The sequence below is a fragment of the Vanessa tameamea genome, chromosome 26, assembly GCF_037043105.1.
Source record: "Vanessa tameamea isolate UH-Manoa-2023 chromosome 26, ilVanTame1 primary haplotype, whole genome shotgun sequence".
NCBI lineage: Eukaryota > Metazoa > Arthropoda > Insecta > Lepidoptera > Nymphalidae > Vanessa > Vanessa tameamea.
In genome coordinates, this window is record NC_087334.1 from 2,550,063 (window position 1) to 2,574,905 (window position 24,843).

Here is a 24,843-nt window from a genome sequence, read left to right on the forward strand (position 1 = left end):
ACCTCAGGTAATAAAATAAAAAATTTAATACATTATTGAAATTAATAATTAAAGTTACAGCACTTTTGTCTTAACAAAAGAGACGAGTTGGTTCACACTACCGGGAAATGTATTTGCTTTCGTATAATGTTCCGAGCGCTCCATCTACCTATTGTTTTATAATCTGCGCCCGTAACGGTGTCAGAACAGCCCGCTCGTCAATACAAGAATTTATTAACCGAGTCAATTGCATTTCGGCAAATCAAATAGATCGGAAATAACCCGACTAACGGATTGGGTTTGGTTATTAGCGGTGTTTAAAATGACCTACATTTGTCCGTCGAATAATGCGTGTAAATATTTGTATTATAATCATACGTTGAATTACAAATGGCTGAATTATTTTGCGGGTAAAGCATCTAAATAATGAATATATAGTTGTGGTTATTCAATTATTAAAATACAATGAGTTTGTTGGCATTGTAAATGCTCATTTTAAAAGTGGTACTTGTTGTCCTCTTTGGGAGAGAGAAATGGGAAAAATAGATGTTTATGGAAATAAAATTTGACATATTATTATATTAATTGAATTAAGTTCAAAAATTAAAATCAGTTTTTATATTATTACGATGATTCATAAATAAACGGGAAACTGCTGTTGCTAGCTGTTATTTTGGAAGTTGAAGGGAGTCCTTAAAATCTCACAAAATTATTTCTTACAGTGCAAACTATAGGCAGTAGTGACCATTAGGTCGCCCGTTGGTTGTATCACAAATAATATAACAGAAAAAAAAAACAGCCGAGATCGGCCAGAGGCTAGAACACGTTAACCTTACCATCGATTGCGGGGTTTAAACCAGGACAAGCTCATCAGTTTTCATGTGCTTCATTTGTGTTTGAAAATCTATTGCTCGACATTAAAATATTCATCAGATTAGTGTCAATCTCTACATCTTCTCAAGAAGAGAGATCTTTGTCCGAAAGTTGGACATTTGCAGAATATTAGTTTACTTTTATTTCAATAAGGATGTTTCTAGAAAAATAAATATATATAAATAATAGAATAACTTCACGGTTTCGTCCTTTGATCTTTATATAGGTCAAATCACTATTAGCTATTTGGTAAAATTCTTTTCGATATTTCACTCGAAAAAAACAAGTTCCGAAGCTCAGAGATGGGTTTATGAAAATATTAAGTGGAAAAGAATCTGAGGTATATTCTGAAATTCAATATCGCTGATTTACAATTTTCATTTTACCAAATACAAATATTAAATTAATTTAATGGAAATACCTTTATGTTTGTAAATTAATTTATAGCTGTAATTTATATAGCTTTTTTATGGTATCGTGAATGTAGGCTACCTGGTGTTAAATGGCCTCCACTGCCCATAGACCTTGTCGCTGTGAAAAATAATAACCATTCCAAACATCGTCATTGCGTCACCGGTTTTGGGAACTATGAGATTATGTCACCTGTGCCTCTAGCTACACTGGCTCACTCACCCTCTATGGTATATGGGTTTTCGGTCGAAAAATTTTCAATAACAGCCTGGAGTCTGAAGTGTCTAAATATCCCTGCCTCGGATAGCACGTAAAGCCGTTGATCCTGCGCCTGTCTTTCCGGTCGTGATGGATTTGCCGTCTCGGATTATGAGAGTGAGATCCCAAGGTCCTGGATTCAAAGCAAACTTTATTGGGATAGCACGTAAAGCCGTTGGATCTGTGTCAGTCTTTCCGATCGTGTTGGATTTGCCGTCTCGGATTATGAGAGTGAGAAGTAGAGTGCGTGCACACACTTGTACTCTACAATATGTCCTGAGTAGTTGTGTGGTCTCTCTTGAAATTGGTTGCCGTAGCCGAAATCGAACTGGACGACATCATAGACCTGTATTGTTGAGTCTAAATTGTAAAATATAAAATGTGTTTTTTACGATTACTTAAATTTTATACTTTTATGTATCATTAGAAAAGTTTTTACAACCAAGAAGGTTAGGACTTTTTCATTGTTCATGGTTTATGATACTTGAGTTAATAAAATGTGTCATTTATTTTCATATAATTAATCTTATCTACAAAATTTATATCATTAAGTAATTAGAATCAGAATTGGTCCTAAGCTAAGGTTAGAGAATCTTAGGATAGTTAAACTAGGAATTTATGTCTGAATTAATTAATAATAATCATCTTAGTAAAGCAAGTAAAAGTTATTTTTGTTAATGAAATATATTTCGAACCATTTCCCAAGTACCAGGATCGCATACAAATGCAAGGGTAGTCTGTTTTGAAATCCGTTTGTCTCCGCGCAACGCCAGGGCGAGAAGCAAATCGTGGGACGGGCTTACTTGTATCTCTTTCGTATTAAAATTTAGGGTTGCAACACTAGATCTTTCGTGTCAAAAACATTTAATTTTTTTTCACATTAAACTTTTTTTTTTTGCTAAAGACGAAGAAGGTCTTCCGTATGGTGAAAGTCGCAAGAAAATATTATTATTATTATTATTATTGAGGATGACATCGGTTTTCATTTACGTTACTGATATAATCAGCCTGTAAATTTCCCACTGCTGGGCTAAGGCCTCCTCTCTCGTTGAGGAGAAGGTATGGAGCATATTCCACCACGCTGCTCCAATGCGGGTTGGTGGAATACACATGTGGCAGAATTTCGTTGAAATTAGACACATGCAGGTTTCCTCACGATGTTTTCCTTCACCGCCGAGCACGAGATGAATTATAAACAAATTAAGCACATGTAGATTCAGTGGTGCCTGCCTGGGTTTGAACCCGAAATCATCGGTTAAGATGCACGCGTTCTAACCACTGGGCCATCTCGTTACTGATCATGATCATTAATATCTTCATCATCATATATAAAAGCGAGTTAGTGCCCGCGGTTTCACTCGTGTTTTAAGGTTTGTCCGGTGTTACATATAAAAAAGTAGTTCAACCTTGCGAGTTGCGTCAGACCAACTGTCATCACATTCAATGCAGAGGTTTGGCCGTGTAAGAGGAACAGAAATTTAGACAGACATATAGACATATAGACAGCGTTACTTTCACATTTATAATAGTACGTATAACATTTTAAAAAGTTATTGCTGAATAGTGTTTGGAATCAGCTTTATAAACGTCATTGTTGATATAAAGACCAAAATACAGAATATATTTTTTATAGTGTCTGTCTGAGTTTGTTTATGATCGTCTGCTGTAATTATGAATGAAAAATTGTAAACCAGATTAACAATAAATATCACAATCGAAAAATCTGTATCGAAATGTCGAAATACTAAACAGTTGCCCTAGTTTAAATATTTTGACTTTTTAACAAGTGACAACCCTACAAATCGGCCATTGCGAGTTAGCAGTTTTTACAGCCATTCCAGCAGGATACGAATTTATTGTTTTTACTGTAACATTTACCATTTTGTTTTAGTACAGTAAAAGTTGTTACAAATTTTTGCTATATATACCAAAATTTTATGAATGGGGATTTAATCTTATTCCAAAATATGTTTTTCATCCATCAGCAGCAAAACACTTTGAACCTTGGAGTAATAGTGCAAACCTTTATTAACAGTATATCATCTCATCTTATTGGCTCCACGGGTGACAGGAGGGTTGATTCCTTTTTTGAAATGCTGCCAGTGTTGCCAGCATTCCACGCGGTCAAGATTTGTAAAATAATTATTTTTAATTTTATTTGTTTATAATGAAAGAGTTCTTATATAAATAAATTTAATTTATGTTATTTTATGTGTGACTATAATTTTATATGCGTTATATTTTTATAAACCACTTTAGTTTTTTCTCTTTAAAGTCTATTAGGGTTGGGTTAACTCTTTTTAAATGTCACTAATATTTCCAGTTTGACTGACATGCAAAGAGAACATTTAGTTCAATATTATCAACCATTGATACAATGCCAACCAGTATGTATCTTGTTACGTCTCTAGCGACATATCACTAGCCTAGCTAGCTCGCAAAGCCTAGGTTAGGCCTACGGAAACGTTCAGCCTCAATGCTCTTTCGTTACTCAGACGGTTATCGGTTTATATATGGAATGCTAGGGTTACCATATCATTTGGAAAATTATATACATATTTTTCTTGACATGAACTTACTACTATTTAACATGGAAAAGTAATTTTAGATAAAAAAAAATTAAGTGTTTCCGGGAATCAAAGTGGCTACAAATGCTCTTGTTACTCAACAGTTTTAAATGACCTAATGCTGCACAAAAGTAAGAAAACAGTCTGATTTTGTAAATATAGGTAATTATTGAATATAAATAATTTCACCAAAATAAAATAAATTGTAAACAAAATAAACTTCATAAGAAATAGACAGTGATGCTTCCTGGCAACACAATAAAATAACAGGATTCAATTTAGAAATATAGAGTTATATAGCGACGGTACAACGGTACAGAAAATCTACGGATAAGTTATATTAATATATAAAAAAAAACTTCATAAAAAAACTCATTGATAAAGTTCCACTTGATCCATCCACTGGTCAATGAAGAATGTAAGGAGAAAATAAAAAAAGTATTTATATACTATCTTGCTTTATTTCGTCCAGCTTGATAATAAAAAACTGTCCTCAGAATAATATCAGGTATGGTAAATATACGCACGTTAACTGGATAAAACTCGTTAAGCCATTATGTTCTTAATGGTTTACGCAATAAGGACGGTACGTGATAGTGTCTAGGAAATCGGATTACAGATATCGTCAAATCTAGATGGATTCGGGGTAGTGTTTTAGTTAAGGTGTTGTGTGTATTAAGTTGGTTTGAGCATCCCTTTTATTCAGATATAGGTTCTTAGTTTCAAAGCAGCTATAATGCATCAAGAGTTTCCAAAGACATGTATAATAAAAAAAATATGTACATATTTTTTGTCAAAACAGATATAGAACCTGCGACCGTTAACGCAGCCGCCGTTACAATAACCGCTGCGCTAATTAAACCTCAATCTATTAAAAGTATAGGTATAATCTCTTATAAGTCCTTCGAGCCGGATCGATGGCGGTTTTCTAGCTTGATACGATATGATAGATGCTTGGATTCGGAGGGACCTGCTTCGACTTCGCACGAGTGCAATTTATTAATGAAAAACATTATGATAATGCTTTATACCCTGTAGGTAGAAACAATGTAGCATTTTACACCTGAAGAAACCGTACAAAAATATATTATAAATTTCACTATATCCTTAGCGTCTATTACTTTAATCTCCAGTAGTGATTTGTCCATATTTCTTTTACTAAGCGTCTCATGGTTTCATAGCGTAAACCATGAAATGCTTTAAACTGAAAAGATATACTCCTATTATATGCAGAACTCCAGCTAGGTTTCTTTGAGATGAATAATTCGCAGACAACATTGAAATGAGAACATGTCTAAAGTTTTCATTACTTCCATAACATCTTTTCCGTTGAACTTCAACATTTTTTTTTTAAATATAAATGTTTCAATTAAAATCTTGTTTCTTTAATATTTTTTTATAGTACGATAAAGTTTGATTAAAAATATTTCAACTGTTACTGTTTTATTAATGAAAGTTCTTTAGTGGGTGTTTAGTTAGACGGAAATTCCTTTTCTGATATCATGGATTTGTCAGATAGCATGGTATTAGCTTCCTTGTCATCTCTGCTTATAGAGATGCCGTTCATCATTACGTTGGTTTAAATAGTTATGATGACTCACACCCCCCACCGATAGTACAAAAGGTTTTCTCTTTAGCAATAAAATGGTGGGTTGTCTAAACTCAAAAAAATAATTGTAAAATGTCCCGCAAAAGTATTTATTATTTAAATCTTATTTGAATAAAAATTAAATTAAATTAAGAAAATTGAAAATATATGCTTTCAATTTTCAAGTAGTTTCTTGCATTTGAATCGTTTAATTTAGCCTTTGAATTAAACTTGAAATTTGGACTTCACGTCCAAAAAGTAATCTCGCATCTGCCGTCGATAACTAAAGCCTGCATGAATCGTGCTAAGTTCAATATATTAGTGACCAACTTAATACATTGAAGATTTCTTGATGAAATCAAAACAATAACGTTAGAAGTATAACATATTATTCGTATAACATTATGAGAATACCGTCTTATCTTTTAACGTTATGAAATATAAATTCGAGGTCAAAAGTAGTATAAAAAATATATCTTAAAAGTTGTTTTTCAAGTAATATCGACGGGATTTCTTGTCGTGAAAATCGTGTTTTTCTTGTCAATTTCATTGAAACAATCAAGTTGGCGCAATCAAATTGTATTTGGAGTCCGTGGATGGAATCTGAAGCGAGGCGAAAGGTAAGTCGAACTGGCACAGTTCTGTTTCTATTGGACTTATTTTTCTGTCAATACGATTTTCTTTATTATAAATTTTCTATAAAAATATTGCTCCTAACTCTTACGGAACTCGTTTATTTCTTGTGATTTGCTATTTTGACAAACAGTAATACTTAGTATCGTTCTGTTCCGGTGTAGAGGGTGATTGAGTGTAATGAGCACATGGACATAACATCTTAGTTCCTAAGGTCTGTGGCGCATAGGCGATGTAAAGAATGGTTAATATTTCATATAGCGCCAATGTCTATGGAGGTTGTGGCATTTACCATCGGGCGGCCCATTTACACGTCTGCCTACCTATATTAAAAACGTGAGACCGAAAACTGAATGAAACTTACACGTGCCGCTGGAGCTGTTCCTCGAAATTATTACGCTGCCCACTTCGAAACTGGGGTTTTAATTTGAAATGTTAATAAATTTCTATTCCTTTCTCTAGTCAATGTGTGACCAAATTATGATACTAATATTAGTATTGTCATTATTTTTCTAAGCAATTATTCATCCATGTTGATCTCGATCAGGGTTCCACTGGTGAAATAAATAAAGTTACTTATCCGCCAACCTTCAATGCCCAGTAATAATAGACACGTTTTGATTTTGTTTGGGCTTGCTTCGATTTTGCGTAGATCGATGGGAGCCATTGTATGTGAGCTTAACATCCACTCATCAGTTATTCCAAAACCAACTACTATATTTCCTGTTGGTTGTGCTGTTTTAAAAGGCAAGTGTAGTGTAATTACAGACACAAAAGACATAAAATTGATTTCAAGATTTATGGCGTTTTATTGGTATAGGAACTGGTCAATATGCCTACATTGAAAATATCTACATGCAGAGATACCAGCAGGTGGAGAACTGCAAGTGTACTTTCCGTCGGTCTACTCAAAGAAATAAATTTTATATAATTATTTATTAACTCTTATTCCGAATTTACGAGACTAGTGCTTAAGGGTTCAGTTCACCTGTCGAAATTGAGATCGTGACTTCAATGCCCGTATCTACAAATTGTAGATAGCAATCGTTCTGATTAAAAACTGAATGCGGTTGAATACATCTGCTTAATGGTGAAAGTTCTATTTGAATACATTCCCGTTCTGTAGGATACAACACTTTTTTAGCTTTAAGTCTTACATGAAGAAGTTTCTAATATCTTAAGTTAAGTTATGTTTCAAGTGAGCTCACAGTAAACGTAGAAGACGTGAATCTTTTAATCTGGTTAACTTGGTAGGGCTTGGCACAAGCCGTACTACCCGCTTTTTTATGTAATCGTTGGCGCACCAGCAAATGGACCAATGGACCGGATGTTAAGTGGTCACCACCGCCAATATACATTTGTGCTGTCAGAAATATTAACAATTCCTTAGATCGCTAAAGCACCACCAACCTTAGGAATTAAGATATTATGTCCCTTGTTCCTGTAGTTGCACTAGATCACTCATCCTTCAAACCGGCACAACAACACTGTTTGTCGGTATATCTGACGAGTGGGTGGTACCTACCCAGACGGGCTTGCACAGCCCTACCACCGAGTAAAAACTTGTAACATTAAATAGATCTAATACATAATTTATTACCATCGACAATATTTTATCAACATGTTATAGGGTTGAGTGAGGAAAAAAGATATATATGTATTTATTTCCATAGCCGCTTGACCCATATCAAAATGTCATTTAGCGAAAAAAACGTTGAATTGACGTTTCAGACGAGACGTATCGGAGTATTGTATTTTATGACTTAACCTACTTTAGTGGATTATGTTTCATGACCAAAAATATTTTCAGAGAAATCACATAAATATATTTTCAATACGAGAATATTTATAATTTATTAATTGCCTTCCGCGGTTACGCTTGCTTGGTCGATCATCAGGGATTGGATATAAAAAAGTAGCCTATGTTCTTCCTAGATATTCAAGGTTAGTTTATAGCAAATTTCATCAAATTCGGTTCAGTAGTTTGGCCATGAAAACATAACAGACAGGCAGACAGACTGAATTAATTTCGGATTTATAGACATATACTCGTAAATGCTTGTATATGTCCCTCTGTTGGGCTTAGGCCTTTGTCTATTTGAGGTGTAGGTTGCCAGCTTATTCCACCACGCTTCTTTAATGAGTTGATGGATACACATGTAGGAGAATTTCATTGAAAATAGACACATGCAAGTCTCCTAGCGGTGGATTCCTTGATCTTCACTTCATCTTCGACCAATATTGGCGTTTTTTAAGTAGCAAAGAGAAAGGCTTTTAAGCCTAATTGTATTAACAAGGGTTTCGACCAATTTAAAAAGGTTGAGGTACTAAGTACAAGTGTATATCTTTTATTTTATTATAGCAATAAAAATAACACTTGCAGATGTAACAATTGACCTTGAATTCAATATTAACAAAACATTCGGATATTTAAAAGAAATATACGGAATACTTATGTTTTATTTAATTGGAATTTCAACCACAGCGTTCAATATCAAAGACGAAGAAAAAGTGTGTGCGCAAGGTGTACTGGAGAGAGCTCAAACGCCGAACAAGGCCTTTTATTTATTAGTTTTATGTATTAGCTTCTTGCCGATTCTCAGCAGAATCTAAATTCCAGACCGATGGAAGCTTTAAGTTTATTTAATCTCGGGAAGTGACGGTTCAAAAGTGCTTTTTTTCCGATTGTGTAAAAACTTTTAGTCCTACTCGCCTTTACAGCGGCAGCGAGCGAGGGACCGAGTAATAGTCTTATTTTTATGTAATAGGTAGGCGGGTTAATGGGCCACCTGATGGTAAGTGGTCACCACTGCCCATCGATATTGGCGCTGTAAGAAAAAATATTAATTCCTTATATCACACCAATGCGCCATCAACCTTGGGAGCTAAGAATTTATGACCCTTGTGCCTTTAGCTACCCTGTCACAGGGGACAACATTAGTCTGCATTAATATGATCTTGCTTGGCCTCCAAATGGCGTTGATCATAGTATCTCCAATTATATCACATTTCAATTCCGCTGAATTTCAAAGTCCTACTTAAATACTTACGGCATCAACGCCAAATAAACAAAAGAGAAGCGAGCGACCACGTTGTTAAACTCCAAATGGAATTGATAAAAATAATTACATATAAATACTACTCGCTTCAGCGGTAGGAATATAATTAACCGACTATATGTCATAATCTGTACTGAAGATATCTTGTCATTAAGGAATCCCATCATCGTCAAAGCTACCGCCGTCTTTAATCTTATAAATAATGAATAATAATTAACGTATGCGCTTTTTATAGCCGTAATTAGTGGCGGATTGTAGCAATTTCGTTATCTCGGCTTTGGTATGGGCGTTTTTTGGTTTGTTTTTTTTTTTTTTAATAATGGAATTATTGACACGTCTTTTTCGTTATCTTAATCAGGTTTTAAATCGATATGAGTCGTTTTTTTTTAATTGAAATTTAAGGCTGTATAATTTAGTTGAGACTGCAACTTGGTGGGAGGACTTTGTGCAAGCTCGTGGGTAGGTACCGTCCACTCATCAGATATTCTATCGCCAAACAGCAATATTTAGTATAGTTTTGTTCCGGTTTCAAAGGTGAGTGAGCCAGTAAAACTTCAGGCACAAGGGACGTAACAACTTAGTTTCCAAAGTTGGAGCTTTGGCGAATTGGAATGGTTACTATTCTTTACACTGCCAATATCCTTTGACTGCATTGTCTATTTATATTCGCTTTTGTTGCTACACTATTATGTTCCGCGCGCTCCATCTGGCTTTTTTTATATTCGATTGTCGAAGAGGTCGAAGTGAATCAATTTAATTATTTATATTTCAATTTGATAAACCAAGAATTCACATCTGCACTGCTATTTTAAGTAGAATTCGTTTCTTATCTCAGATATAATATTTATGTCTAAAATTTCCTTGACTTTTTTTTGTTATAGTCAAATGCTCATTCTGCGCCTTCTGACATTTCACAATCATGTGTTGTATTAAGTTTCTAGTAGATTTTTGTGCCACAGAGTAGACCATTTGGTATATATTTAATTAGATAAGATTCATATCTTTATAAGATTTTTGAACGCAGAAACTTTGATTATTTATTTGTTACATAACTTGTTAACAAAATATGTATACCTAATCAAATCAGACAAGCATTAGTGTTCTTTTTCTCGGGTTATGATTGCATTTCAGATAGTAATGAAATTCGAATAAATTACTAAAAATCTACTATGACAAAATACTAGTATATTAAATATTAAATAAATTAAATATTGGACAACATCACATACATTACTCTGATCCCAATGTAAGTAGCTAAAGCACTTGTGTTATGGAAAATCAGAAGTAACGACGGTACCACATACACTCAGACCCAAGACAACATAGAAAACTAATGAACTTTTTCTACATCGGCTCGGCCGGGAATCGAACCCGGGACCTCGGAGTGGCGTACCCATGAAAACCGGTGTACACACTACCCGACCACGGAGGTCGTCACTCTATCTATACTAATATTATAAAAAAAGTAATTTTGTCTGCCTGTCCGTTGATTTTTCACGACCAAACCACGGAACCAAACTCAATGAAATTAGGTATGGTATTAGGAAGGACACCTTTTCGCCTACCACCCGACGACCAACCCATAAAACGTGAGCGAAGCAGCGGGCGACAACTAGTTACCTATATATTTATGTTTTACTACCGCACCGGCTTTGAAAATGTAGCGATAAGTATTTACAGCCTAGTGACCTGTAATTCTTTCTTGCTTAGGAACAGTTTAACCATAAATTCTTTTGAAATAACATTCATAATTTGAAAACAGGATGTACATGATGTTGCCTTTTTTATAGTGTACCTACTTTAATTGATTCACAGCAACATATTAAAAAAGAAAGACCTCAAATATATAAAGAATTTAGTTCTGTATAGTCGACAAAAAAATTTAGCAAAAACTGTAAAATCAAATATCTTAATTAAATAACAACATCCTGTATTATAATAAATATAGTCCCGGACAGATGGGTATTACTGACCGGAGCCACTCTACGGATAAAATCGACTCCTCACAAAGCTCGAGTTGACTGGAGCTGTCAATTACGACACAAATAGCCGAGCCCGGCAATCCTACCTACCGGTGTATTCCGCTCTCGTCCTGACTTTATTATTTTTTATTCAAAATAAGAATATACTTTATTTGAGGGTCTTTTAATAAGATTTTTGTATTATTTGTAAAGTTTATATATAATGAAAAGCTACCGGTTCGAATTGTAGATTCTACCGAGAAGAACCAGTGAGAAATTTAATAATGATGTACTCTTTAATAGTAATACGTACACGTAATAATCATATAAAATTTAAATTGATCTTGTGTAAAAATTAATAATAATATTAAAAATAATAATCTTTATTCTTTAACCAACGAATACTAATTTCAATCTATAAAATCTGTAAACTTTTGTACAGAATAATATGCCTTATTTGTTGCATGCATAAAGTACATTTAAGTACTCTTTCATGTTTTAAAACCTATACCGATAATGTATTGTATTTTTCTATACCCTGATAAGCAATAAACTTGCAAATTTAGTTTTATCAATATATATTTAAATTTTACATACGCGTATGTAAATGAACTCCTCCTAAACGGCTAGACCGCTTTTGATGTTTTTATTTTATATACATATGCATATATAACACTATTTATCAAAGTATTAGTTCAGTATTATTAATAAGATACGCTTTCATTTGCCTTTGATTTGTTTACAAAATTAATTATCTGAGTTTTCTTTTTTTTTAATATCATAAACGGTCTCTCAAAATCATTTCATGTTAATAAATAAATATATATAATTTGTATATATTTTCAGTCGAGTACGGAATAAACCTATGCGTCCTAGACTGCACAATCCCGACTGCAATCCCGGAGAATATCTCGCGAGAATGGCGTCGGAAATAAATGTCTTAGTGCGATTCCACTCATCGTTCAATTTTCGTTTTCCAGTTTAGTTGGTGTTATGAGAAGTTATATTGCGCTATCCCGGCGCCGGATTTGCCGGGATTCCTGGCGTTGGCCAGTCGTGATTACGACTTCGATTTTCGAAGTGAGAATGATAGCTGTTGAGAATTGCTATTATTTTATTTATATATACAGGGTTATTGGTAATTCGACGTATTCCCGTTAGGAGGCGATAGGGGTGACTATTTGCGATAATTTTAACCCCCATATGCATAATAATTTGACTAGTTCGGTAGTTAAGTTACAACTTAACTACCGAAAAAAATAATGCGACTTCGCGTTCGCAATAGGGGAATTCACTTCGAGTAAGAACTAGGCTAAATTACAAAATATCTTAATTGTAACTTAGCTACTGAACTGTTTATGTATCTAAATTTTATTTTAAATTTGTATTAAGTAAGTAAGTTAAGTAAATAAGTAAGTTTTTTTACATTGGTTATTATTTTAAATCAATTTTGTGGGAATTTTAAAGAGCGACCTTTAGTACGAATTCGGTCATGTTCGAATACGAATTTCCACCAGCGTCCTTTCTGATCATATTAAGTGAAGCTATCACGGTTTTCGGAATGTAGATTCTAACGAGAAGAACCGGCAAGGAACTCAGTAGTTACTCTTTTTCAACATCTTAAAATACAGTCTAGTTAGTTAAATACAATTATATATGATATATAATTATATAACTAATACATATTTATATTAAACAAAATACTCGAATGAACTTTGACAGAGAGACATAAAAATTAAAATTGGGAGCATTTATTTTTACAATTACGTAATAATTTAATATTATAATATTTTTACGTAATATTTGAGTAAATTTTTATTCAAAATAAGGTTAAAGTTTTTCATTAAATATAATATGTTGGTACTTGACGAGGAAAATAATTCAATCAAATTGAAATACAGATAAAAAATATCTAACGAGTTCTCTCTGTGACAGCTGTCTTATGCAAATATTTGGGGAGCTGAGATTTGATCATTTAATTTGACGGATTTCAAATTAAACTGTATTGATAGCAAAATAAAAAAAAAATGAGAGGATCTTTATTAAACATACAGTATATATGTATATATAGTATAGTTTATAGCCAGAATATTCTTTATTTGAATAAATAAGAATAATTTCTGGAGGTTGTAGTATTTCAACGGCCACGGGTTTTCTCACGATGTTTGTCACTATGATTATAGACACATGGACACTCATGCTTGGCTGGATCTGAACCAAAAATCTTCGGCTACGATTGACGTGGCAGGGCAGGTCACATGTACGACAGAACCTTCGTTGGAACAGACCGTATGTCGCCAGTGCGGGGCACTCTGTACATGGAGACATGAAGAGTGCTTAAAATCGAATGTTTCCAATTCTGACACGGGCTGATAATGATGGTGAAGATTCACATTTTCTAACTATTTGGGATACTTGTGTGTATGTTTGAGTGACAGAAATAATTGAACAATCATTAACTATCAATGTGATTTCTATTCATTATATACGTATACTAACTCTAATAGAATATTGAAAAGTAAATTTTATTAAAGTACATTTTAGTATCCAAACTTGGAATCGCATCTATATAGTATATAATAAAATTTGAGTGACTGTTTGTAATATTAAAATAACCGATTTTTACTAAACGCATATATATAACACGGTATATATACCAAAATAATATTTTTTACAATTTTTGTCTGTCTGTCTGTTTATTCCGGCTAATCACTGGAACGGCTGTACCGATTTTGACGGGACTATCAATGGTAGATAACTGATGTGATAAGGAGTAACTTAGGCTACTTTTATTTTGGAATTATGCATATATAAAGTCACGCTGCAATGTCCAGTACCGCGCGCAGCCCTCGCGCATGCCACCACTCCAGCGTCACGCCGGGTGCCTCCTACTAACGACTTAAGATAACTGAACGATAACTTTTTTATTAAATTCAATGCGCACAATGTCGCGGGTACAGCTAGTTGACAATACAAATGCCAATTAACGAAGGACTCCGTTTGACGGCTCTTTATATGAAGAATGCATTCCGCAATTCCTTGTCTATAACTAAGTGACGTTCAAACATCACTCGCTACCAAAGACCACCATAGAGGGAGCCCTTTGTATTAGGAGCTCTATTTTTATTGTGCTACGACCCATTGCTGAATTAAGGCTCTGACATGTTCAAGAGCTGAAGCGGTAGCGAGTTTTGTAATCGTTATTTTATTTTATATATATATGTACATTACTAGTTCTCGACAGCGGCTTTGCTTGCGTTTTCGGGGTTGGTCATCAGGTTTTTAGCATAAAAAGTAGCCTTTGTCGTTTCCTGATGTATAAACTTACTTCATATCAAATTTTATCAATATCGGTTCAGTGGTTTGCCCGTGAAAGAGCAACAGACAGGAAGACAGTTTTCATTTCGCATTTATAATATAAGTAAGTACATATATGTATATAAAAAAAAATCACTCGTACGATTTGAGCGTATTGTTATTGCGCATAAAATATGAAGATTTAATTTTAGGTTATTGTAATAATATTAAATTCTACAAAACGTTTCAGAAACACGTTCTCGTTTTTTTTACGTTTCTTTTTCGTTATCTTTTCTCATATATTGAAGTTAACGAGTGTTTTTATCTTAAGTATTATTTAGAACTGGTGAATGCAATTTTGGAATTTTATTTAAAATATATTAATTTATTGATATAATTGTTCTTATTGTTATTAAAACCCGCTCCCGCGCCCACAACCGCTTAACCACTAAACGTGCAATCAGCCTTATTGCGGACTATACGAAGTCAGCCCGATCATCAGTCACACAAGGCGTTTGATTTATCGTACGTACGTATTTGAAACGGTTTTCTATACGAATGAAACGATCGCTTACAACGCCCTGTGTCTTATTGAATTGTAATGGTATAATATGCATACAATAAAAATGTATTATTGTAAGTAATATTATACAAAAGCTATTTATGACCTACTCGCTTGATTCAATTGAAATTTTTGTAACATTTTTTTTTTTTTTAATAATTAATTTATGCGTGTTCCTAATTCCATTTCGTTTTTATTTAAAGTGAACTGACTGGCACTGTCGAAGAAAGAAAGAGAAAGAAATATTAATCATTCCTTACACTTTCAAAGCAGCAACCCCGGGAAGATCTGGCTCATTCACCATTCAAACCGGAACGCAGTAATACAAGGAATTACGGTTCAGCGGTGATGTGATGCACAAAGTCTTACCACTACGTAAAAAAAAACCACGAAATAATTGACATGTAAATAAATAATGTTAGTAGAATACATTCCATTGTTCAAGCGTGGCATGAGGCCCTTAGACGAGACGTCGTCTTTTTCCCCTAAAGAAACTAGCTGTGATCCTTTACGTTTATCTTAACTTTATTTAAAAAAATAATCTCAAAATATTATTTTATTTCAATATGCCATAAAGCCATAAATATATATGACTTAAAGTCTGAAGATATTATCTACCAGCAACATCCAGTCTAAAATATACTAAAACTAAATAAACAAACAAATCAATTATATGAATAAAATATTAATAATATAATTAAATCAATGCACAGAAACAAAATATCTATACTAGTATATTAGAGGACTAACTGAAAATCTACTAAACCAATATACATAAAACTTATACGAGAAGATGCAACGCGTTTCGGAGAAGGTTTTAGTAGTTTATCACTCGCTATAATAATTATTTATAATTTAGACATTTGACATGATATGTTTGAAAAAAAAAAGCAATAAAATCTCACAGGACGAGTGAGAGCAGAAAAACTTTCAAGCTAAACTTTATATAACATACATTGTAAAGTTTTGAAGAATCTTAATGGAGATTCAAAATTCGTGTCACATAGTGGAATCAGTCGCGTAGACTCAGTCCGGTTAACTAGGTACAACTACTTAACTAACAACGACAGCCGTCAGCGCCAACTACGGAACCGTAAACCACGTGCCGGACACACTTCAATCACATGTGACCATGTTTACTGTTGAGAAACTCTTGTTTTAGCATTAGATATATAAAATACTTACTTACCAACAAGCGCTGTGACAATTTTGTCTAATAGTTTTATTTCAATATATATTTCATCTGAATATTCAAGGTATATTTTATGTTTTTTTTTACTAATGTGTATTTAATTTTCGATTTTCGAATTTCGAACGAGCATTTTTAACGTGTAAGCTCAGTGGTTAAAGTACGGCGATCTTAACAGATAATGCTGGTGCGAATTCGGGCAAGCACCACTGAACTTGCTTAATTGCACGGCAGTTAAGATTAACACGTTTTTATCACTGGAATATCTCTGCTCTGCTCGGCAGGTGAAGGTGAAAGAGGTATTAAGGCATGGACACTCTCCGAAGAATAACGGTAGAAGACCGACAGGCACGTTGCTTTGCAACGATCAACCAAACTGGCCTTGGCCTTGGCCTTCAGGTCATATATACCAATATTATAAATGCGAAAGTAACTCTGTCTGTCTGTTGCTCTTTAACGGCCAAACTATTGGAACGGAATTCAATTAAATTGTTATGATGCAAGCTTAAACTCCAAGAAATGTATGCATAAGAACTATTAACCAACGCCGAGCGAAGCCGCTTGTTCAAAATAAAAATATAATTTTATTGGCCTTGTTGAATTCTACCTGTTTTTCAGTTTTCTTTCTTAGCTCTTAGGTGTCGATAGAACCTTGTCATTGTTGACTGTCTAATTAAACAAGTATTACTTTTTTTTTTTTAAATAGAATAGTAGCAATGCCCTAAATTAAGCTTATCACTTGTGTTAAGAGCGGGGATGACAATAGCCCAAGGAGTCTGGATTGATCCTGCGACTTTTTACATCGCAAAACGGCCCGTAAACCATTGAGTTATTGGCGCTTAAACTTGTTACCTTTCTATATCGCATAAATTATGGAGTTTGGATGGAATCTTCGATGTCCGAGTTTCTTAACGTGACGAAAAAAAAATCGTGAAGTTAATTCTTGTTGACTTCCAGGCAGGATATATAATATACGTATATCATTGTATTTAACTAACATGACTGTATCTTTAGATGTTAGAAAAGAGTAACTACTGAGTTTCTTACCGATTCTTATCGGTAGAATCTACATCCCGAACCGATGGTAGCTTCACTTAATATAGTTTGTTAAATGACGATTCAAAAGTGCTTGTAAAGGCCTACTTGAATAAAGTATATTTTGATTTTGATATCGACGATTTGAATGGTTCAAGCTTTAAACTTATTCGCGTGTAACATTTGAGGCAACACTTACGTCAAAATTCCTCGGCACGTTTATTGAGATGGACGCTTTTTTCTATATAATATTTAGCGCATAACAATGAATATCTGTTGGAAATCGTGTAACAAACAATGGGTTTACTGTATGGAGTGTACACGAGAAGTAATCGGTAGGTTCCCATTGAAAAGCTATGCTGCATCACGGCCGTCGGATTACTGTATGAGTGAATTTTGTTATACACTTGCGATCATGAAAACATATAGAGTTATTTTCATTTAAATACTTTTTTTTTTGTTTTTGTCTTTAAGTGGGACTTCCCGTTCGTGTAATTGTAAAGTAAATAATTTTCTTAAATAAATAGTACTAGTTAATGTTACTCTCCCTTAAACCTACCCCTGTGCATGAATTCCCGTTGATTTATTATTTTGAAGCTCATCATGTAATAAAGAAAATAGAGATTCAATGAATTATCAATTTCGTTTCTAACGGGAGAAAAGAACCAATGTGACCCTGTGGACAGAATGTGGCGATCTTAAGTGATGGTCACTGGTTCAAATATCGTTGTTATAATTCACTCTTGGTCGGTGGTGAGGAATCCATCGAGAACTGTATGTGTTAGGTGAATTCGGCCGCAACTCGCGTGAGTACATTGTGCTTCTAGCAGCTAGATATTACAGCTAACAAAGTGTTACTTTTCCTGTACAGTACAAATGTGCTATTTAAAATATTATACTCCTCAGTCGGAGCCAGAAGTAATATCTTGATTCTAACTTCGGCGCAATATATTTTTCGAGTCAATCTGGGGTCTGGGGTCATGACATGACTTCTAGCAAGTTTAGCAAATATACGACAAATTTAAAACAAATATTATATAATGTCAACGTTAAATCTATATATCAATACGTGAAGCAATGACTTTGTACCCCTGATATGCATTAGAAATACATTAAAATAATTTAAAAAAAAAATCATTACACACACTACGATACGTTTAACACATACACGATATCTTAGTTTATCTGCATAATATTTAATATGAAACATTGACAACACACGTCATGTCAAAGATGATTTTTCTTGTTTTTTTTTTTTTTGTCTTTTATTTGAAAAAGGCGCCGATTATTTCGCCATTGTCACGTGCAATGGAGAAGACACGATGGAGATTGAACGGTACGGTCGAGATTACAGGCTCAATTTAATTTTGAAGGCATGGTAGTATTAGACTCTTTGTTAACCCATAACCTAAAACAACACAATAATAAATAATCAGATAAACGTAAATTATTATAATATATAAGATAACATATAAGAACAATCACATAAATATTTACAACTTAATTTTACTACGCTCAATGTTTTTACATAAAAAATTCCAAGTGGACTAAACACAAACATTCAACATTAATATGACGAAGAACTTTAGGAGGGAGAACGTCGTATATGGGATGGAGGAGTTTGGAGCAGAAGAACAGTATATGGGATAAGGAACCTTCGTCTAGGCCACATTCACACAAAGTAATCTCTTAATTTTACAAAGATGTATGGCAGTGCATGCATGTCCAAGTCGTAAGCGGCAGATAGTTGTGGTGACCCAAAGATTAGCTTGCCTGTGAGGGTCAAAGATGAAAATCAGCGACATTTCTTTTTATATTTGGTTTTTTTGTTGTAGTAGTGATAAGATATTGTTGAACCTAATTTTTCCTCCGTATCTTACGAATCAACGCATCTTATACTTTATTAGCAATGAATTACGGTCGAATTTCGTTTTACGGTCGAATTACGGTCGAAAATTAATTAATTATATTATTATTACATAATAAACTCTAAATATAATTGATAACGTTATATTATTTTATGTTAGCTATAAATATAAAGAACATGTCGTTGGACCGATATGCTATCTGCTTTTTGTTCGAATTGCAGCAGCTGTGGTTATTGGCTGGCAAAACGTCAAAATCACTTCAAACTAGGTCATGATATTAATTCACTTGAATGCGTTGCGTGAAAAATTCAATAGAATCCGTCGAATACCTTTGAAATCAGTAATATTGTTATTGTAATGAAATTTGAAATTGAAATATTTATTTAGGCAAGCCCTTCTGGCTAAGTACCACTCGTCACATATTGTACCTTTAAACTGCACTATTTAGTACTATTGTGTTCTAGTTTGAAAGGTGATTAAGTTAGTATAATTACAAGCATAAGGGATACTACTTAGTTCCCAAGGTTGATGTAAGAAATGGTTAATATTTCTTACAACGCCGATGTTTATGGGCAAGGACCACTTATAATTTTAAGTAATATAAATCCCAGAAAGCGGTTGTAATGCCTCTGTTTCCAAATAAAAAAAATATATTAAAAAACGCTTGTGTGCGAAATGTTATATACAGTTAGTGAGTTCATTGTTGAGCACCTTGGGAATGAAAGGATCGCCTCCTGGTTCTTTCTGTTTATATTGAATATTTGTAAATCATAACAAATTGCCAAAAAAAAGACCCGCTGAGTTTCTTTCGCCGGTTCTTCTCAGGTCAGGGTATTTTCTTTTCCGAACCGGTGGTAGTGTTTAATTTGACAATCAATAAGTAAGTTTAATGCTATTATATATTTAATAAAGGAATTTGATTTTATTTGATTTTCCATACTTTATCACCAAACAATATTGTCCTAAGAGCTTGTAACACTTACTAAGGTATTTCTGACATAATTAACATGACAGTATTTGTTCGCTACATTGCAAATACGCCGGAAACTGCTGCTAGCGAGTGGATTCTGATCGATGTATCTCCTGGAAACTGCTGTTATTAAGTGGATCCTGATTGCCGTATCTCCTGGGTCTTTTATTACACTGATTAACTCATTCTTCATGTCGAATACAAATTATTAGGATTTTTATATACAGTTACTGAGAGGTTTGTTTTAGAAATAAATATCCAAAATATAAAAAAAAATTAAGTTATATTTTTTTTAAGCAATGAAAATAATCATAATCCTTTTTCATGTTGTTTATTTAGAACTACTTGTGTTGGCAAGCGCGGCTTCGCTCGTTCTTTAGGGGTTGGTTGTTAGGTTTTATGAATAAAAAATTATATCCTTCCTTAGAATTCAAGCTTGCTTCATACCAAATTCCATCATATTCGTTCAGTTATTTGGATTTGAAAGACAGAGTTACTTCTGCATTTACAATATTATTTTAGATGTATATTTTAATTGGCCGAACGTATAAAGGAATTTTGTTTGCATTGATTTTAAATTGAATTGAAACAGCGACTTAATTTGGAAAACGTTTTATGAATTAAAACCTATGTGTCAATAGATTGCAGGATTACTGCAGGCTAAATGATATGTCGGAATGCGAATGCATCTCGCTAATTGAGCATAAGTCTGAACGAACCAATCAGAGGCGAGGATTTCTTGACTTGTTCGCTGGCTTATATAAAACCTTGAGCGATTATTGAATTCTTATTGGTTAAAATAAAAAAATATTAAGTTTATATGTATGTAGGAATTATTTACAATAGATTTTGTGTTGGTGATTTTTATCTTAAAACACATCTGTGTATATATACTATAAACAACAATTGATTTAAACATTTTTAAATATATTGACAGACACTTATTGACTAAGTTTTAGTTATATACAAAAAATCGATTATAGAATGAAAGGAATGGAATATAACAAAACAAAATAGATGCCACTACCTAACTAACGCCATTTCGTCTGACCGGTGACGTCACGTCCTTAATACTGCGTTTATATTTGTGAAAAATATTTTATTACATTGGATTATCAGTATTTAAATTTACTATTTGATTCGTTTCTATGTATGTTTATGTTCGGGTATAATTTTTTTTTATTACTGATATTTATTGAATTTAATACAGCTTCAAGATTATCCCATCTTGATTTAATATATGTTGACTCCAGGCAGGAGACATAACATACATATATAATTGTATTTAACTAACATGACTGTATTTTTAGATGTTAAAAAAGAATAACTATTGAGTTTCTTGCCGGTTCTTCTCGGTAGAATCTACATTCCGAACCGGTGGTATCTTTACTAAAAACAGTTTGTTAAATGACAATTCAAAAGTGCTTGTAAAAGTCTACTTGAATAAAGTATATTTTGATTTTGGTTTTTGTTTGATATTGTTTTTATAAGCGTATAGTTTTTTAGGTTATGTATTTATAGTAGTTTTCTTGTTGTTAAAGTATTTATTTTTGATCCTAACTTATTAAATGTATATGTTTAACTTAATTATTCCTTTCAAGTAAACTTAGAATAAATTGTAATTCTTCTGATATGGTCTATTATTATTAGAAGTGCAATTAACTTTTATTTGTATAAATAAAAACCTTAATAAATTAAAATTAAAAACGTTTTTCGGTAGTGGTAGTGGCTTTGGCCAGTCCCATCTGCTTAGGTTCCGCCCACTTGTTGAGTTTATTCAGTTCCCAAGGTTGGTTACGCAATGGTGTTTTAAGGAATGGTTAATATTTCTTACGGGGATGGTCACCACTTACCATGACGTGGTCCTTTAGCTCGTCCCACTATTTATTTTACACATATTTACAAAAAATATCGCATAACATTACTAAATGTAAAATAAAAATAACAATTCCATTTATAAACCGCATCAAAGCATAGTTATAAATCCGGCTAACAATAAAACCATCCCTTAATCACTATTAATTTACTAACGTCCAATGACGATTAAGCATTAAAGTTTTAAGCCGTCTGTTACACGCGCAATCGCATCGAGCTATTATGGGGAAACTATTTGCGACAGGGCTGAACGACGATCAAATTTTTAAATGATCTGGAATTTTTAACAAAAAAAATGGTGTCTAAAATTAATTCAACAAACAAACAGTGGGCTCAAATGGGTATTCCGCGTTCTGAGTTCTTTATTTAAAAATCAATAATCTCGTCAAAATATTGATTAAAAATAAAACCGTGTCTTTTTTATTATAATCGATATATTTATGAGTAAAATACCTAAAGTATAGGTGTTCTCGTGACAACTTTAAGTGGGAGAAATGTCCAATCACCAATCACCAACAATGGACTCCCCCTTAAAATTGTCGCTTTATAAGAAATTAAGGCGTACGAAGTCGGGACAGACAGCTTGTAGTATAGTCTAGAAAATCATAAATATAAAGGGACTATTTAATAAAGTTAATAATATTAAATTCAGATGATATGGCAACCCTACAAACAGTCATCACAATTCATATATTCGTATTTGGTAATGCACGTGATATACATACACGCCGCTTGGCGTTGCTCGTCGGTTGCGTGTTATTATTATGCATATGCTGAACACGATCGATCGTAGTCAGAATTAAGTGTACTTTATGAATAGAACATCGATCGATCGATCGACAATATTTGCAATTCTATAGCAAATATTTTAAATATTTATTTATATTGATTATTATAAATAACATATATCGATAAAAATAGAATAATATTAATTATTACTAACAGTATTTAAAACGGGATATTTACCATGTTTTTTATTTTTATTTGGTGGAGCTCGATATTTCGACATTATCTACGAATGTCTTGTTCACGAGACTGACGTTTGCGGGTAGATGTTGACGGCATTAGAAGTGTCCATATCGGACTACCTCCTTTCTCGTATTATTATTAGGAAATATCGAGCTCCACCAAATAAAAATAAAAAACATGGTAAATATCCCGTTTTAAATACTGTTAGTAATAAAAATAACCATGTTAATTTAAAATCTAATATTAATTATATCAGTCATACTTAAGTATTGATGCTGTCTGGTCATAAAAATATGCACGCACACAAAAATTAAAATAAAATCAAATTAAAGATACACCAAGGGCACCGAAAAATATGTCTGTGGAGATACAATTACAGTAATAAATTAATACATATGATTATTAATTTTATTGAAGTACTTTTTTTTCTACCAAGCGCTTTGTCATATTGGCATCTTACTTAACCGAAGGACTCGAGATGAAGTCAAAGTAATATAATATATACATACCTATATGTTATTAAGTTTGTTTTTTTTTAATTCAGTCTCGCACTGAAAAGTATGAGGAACGTACGTTTTGTATGATTTTCTGCCACATATGTATCAACCAATTTGCATCGGAACAGCGTGGTAGGTTAACTTTAAGCATGACGAAGGTTTAAAGTTTAATCTTAAAGTTTAAGATTAGGAGGCCTACGGTTGGACCTATACAAGTTTTAGTTCAAGTTTCGTCGAAGGATCTTCCTGCCACTAATTATGGTAATTACCAAAATTTGTATATAATCAACTATTAGACTAGAAAACATACATATATAAGCCGACTTCAAAAATAAAAAAGCTACGACCTCCGTGGTCGAGTAGTGTGTACACCGGTTTTCAAGGGTACGCCACTCCGAGGTCCTGGGTTCGATTCCCGGCCGAGTCGATGTAGAAAAAGTTCATTAGTTTTCTATATTGTCTTGGGTCTGGGTGTTTGTGGTACGGTCGTTACTTCTGATTTCCATAACACAAGTGCTTTAGCTACTTACATTGGGATCAGAGTAATGTATGTGATGTTGTCCAATATTTATTTATAACATTGTACATAACGCCGTAACCCTTAAAAGTCGAAGTTTATCTCTTTATATTCTCATACCTGATTAACCTACGAAGTAACTTCGAAATTCCTCTCAACTAATCTTAGACCAAGTCAAAGTCTTCGTATTTAGTAACATTTGCATATTTCCACTTCTCTGTTGTTTTAGGTTTGTTGACCTTTTGACAGTTACATCTGATATTAGCAATGCAAGGACGCCCAATGTTGATCTTATGAACTTCACTCCGTTTGTTCTATCGTGACTGTAATGAAGTCGGACCTTAATCTAGGTGGCAATCTCAATTAAATATGGAACGAGCAATAGAAGGGCTTCTTAAAACGGTTATATCAATGAAAAGAGGTGAATATTTACCGCCAATCTCTGACCTGGTCACGAGAAATTAACTCCTTTGGAACGTATGTAGAGCCTCCACTGTCTCTTTCTTTTTTTTGTCTTTGTCTCTTTCTATTTCAAACCGTTTTATGGAAGAATATTTAAACTTATTTTTGGTATTGTTTTATTTCACACGGGATTTTAAAAACAATTTTTTTTTTGTCATTTAATCAATTTCAAATATTGGTAATTGATTAATAATATATAACGTAAGCAACTTCGTTTCGGTCAAGTGTCCCACGACACTTTTTTTTTTAATATTATATGTTGGTGCACGGTGG

General features: G+C 33.3%; 1 protein-coding gene and 1 long non-coding RNA gene across 2 annotated transcripts in view; one reads left to right on the top strand and one right to left on the bottom strand.

Moving 5' to 3' along the window:
* LOC135194169 (uncharacterized) overlaps positions 1–10,804 on the bottom strand; it is a 211,292-nt gene extending 200,488 nt beyond the window's left edge. Inside the window, exon 1 of the long non-coding RNA XR_010309691.1 lies at positions 10,717–10,804. This is a non-coding gene — a long non-coding RNA (uncharacterized LOC135194169). The remainder of the gene's footprint in view (positions 1–10,716) is intronic.
* Positions 1–24,843, top strand: part of LOC113398380 (uncharacterized) — a 619,887-nt gene that overhangs the window by 448,318 nt on the left and 146,726 nt on the right. The gene's annotated exons all lie outside the window — the stretch shown is intronic.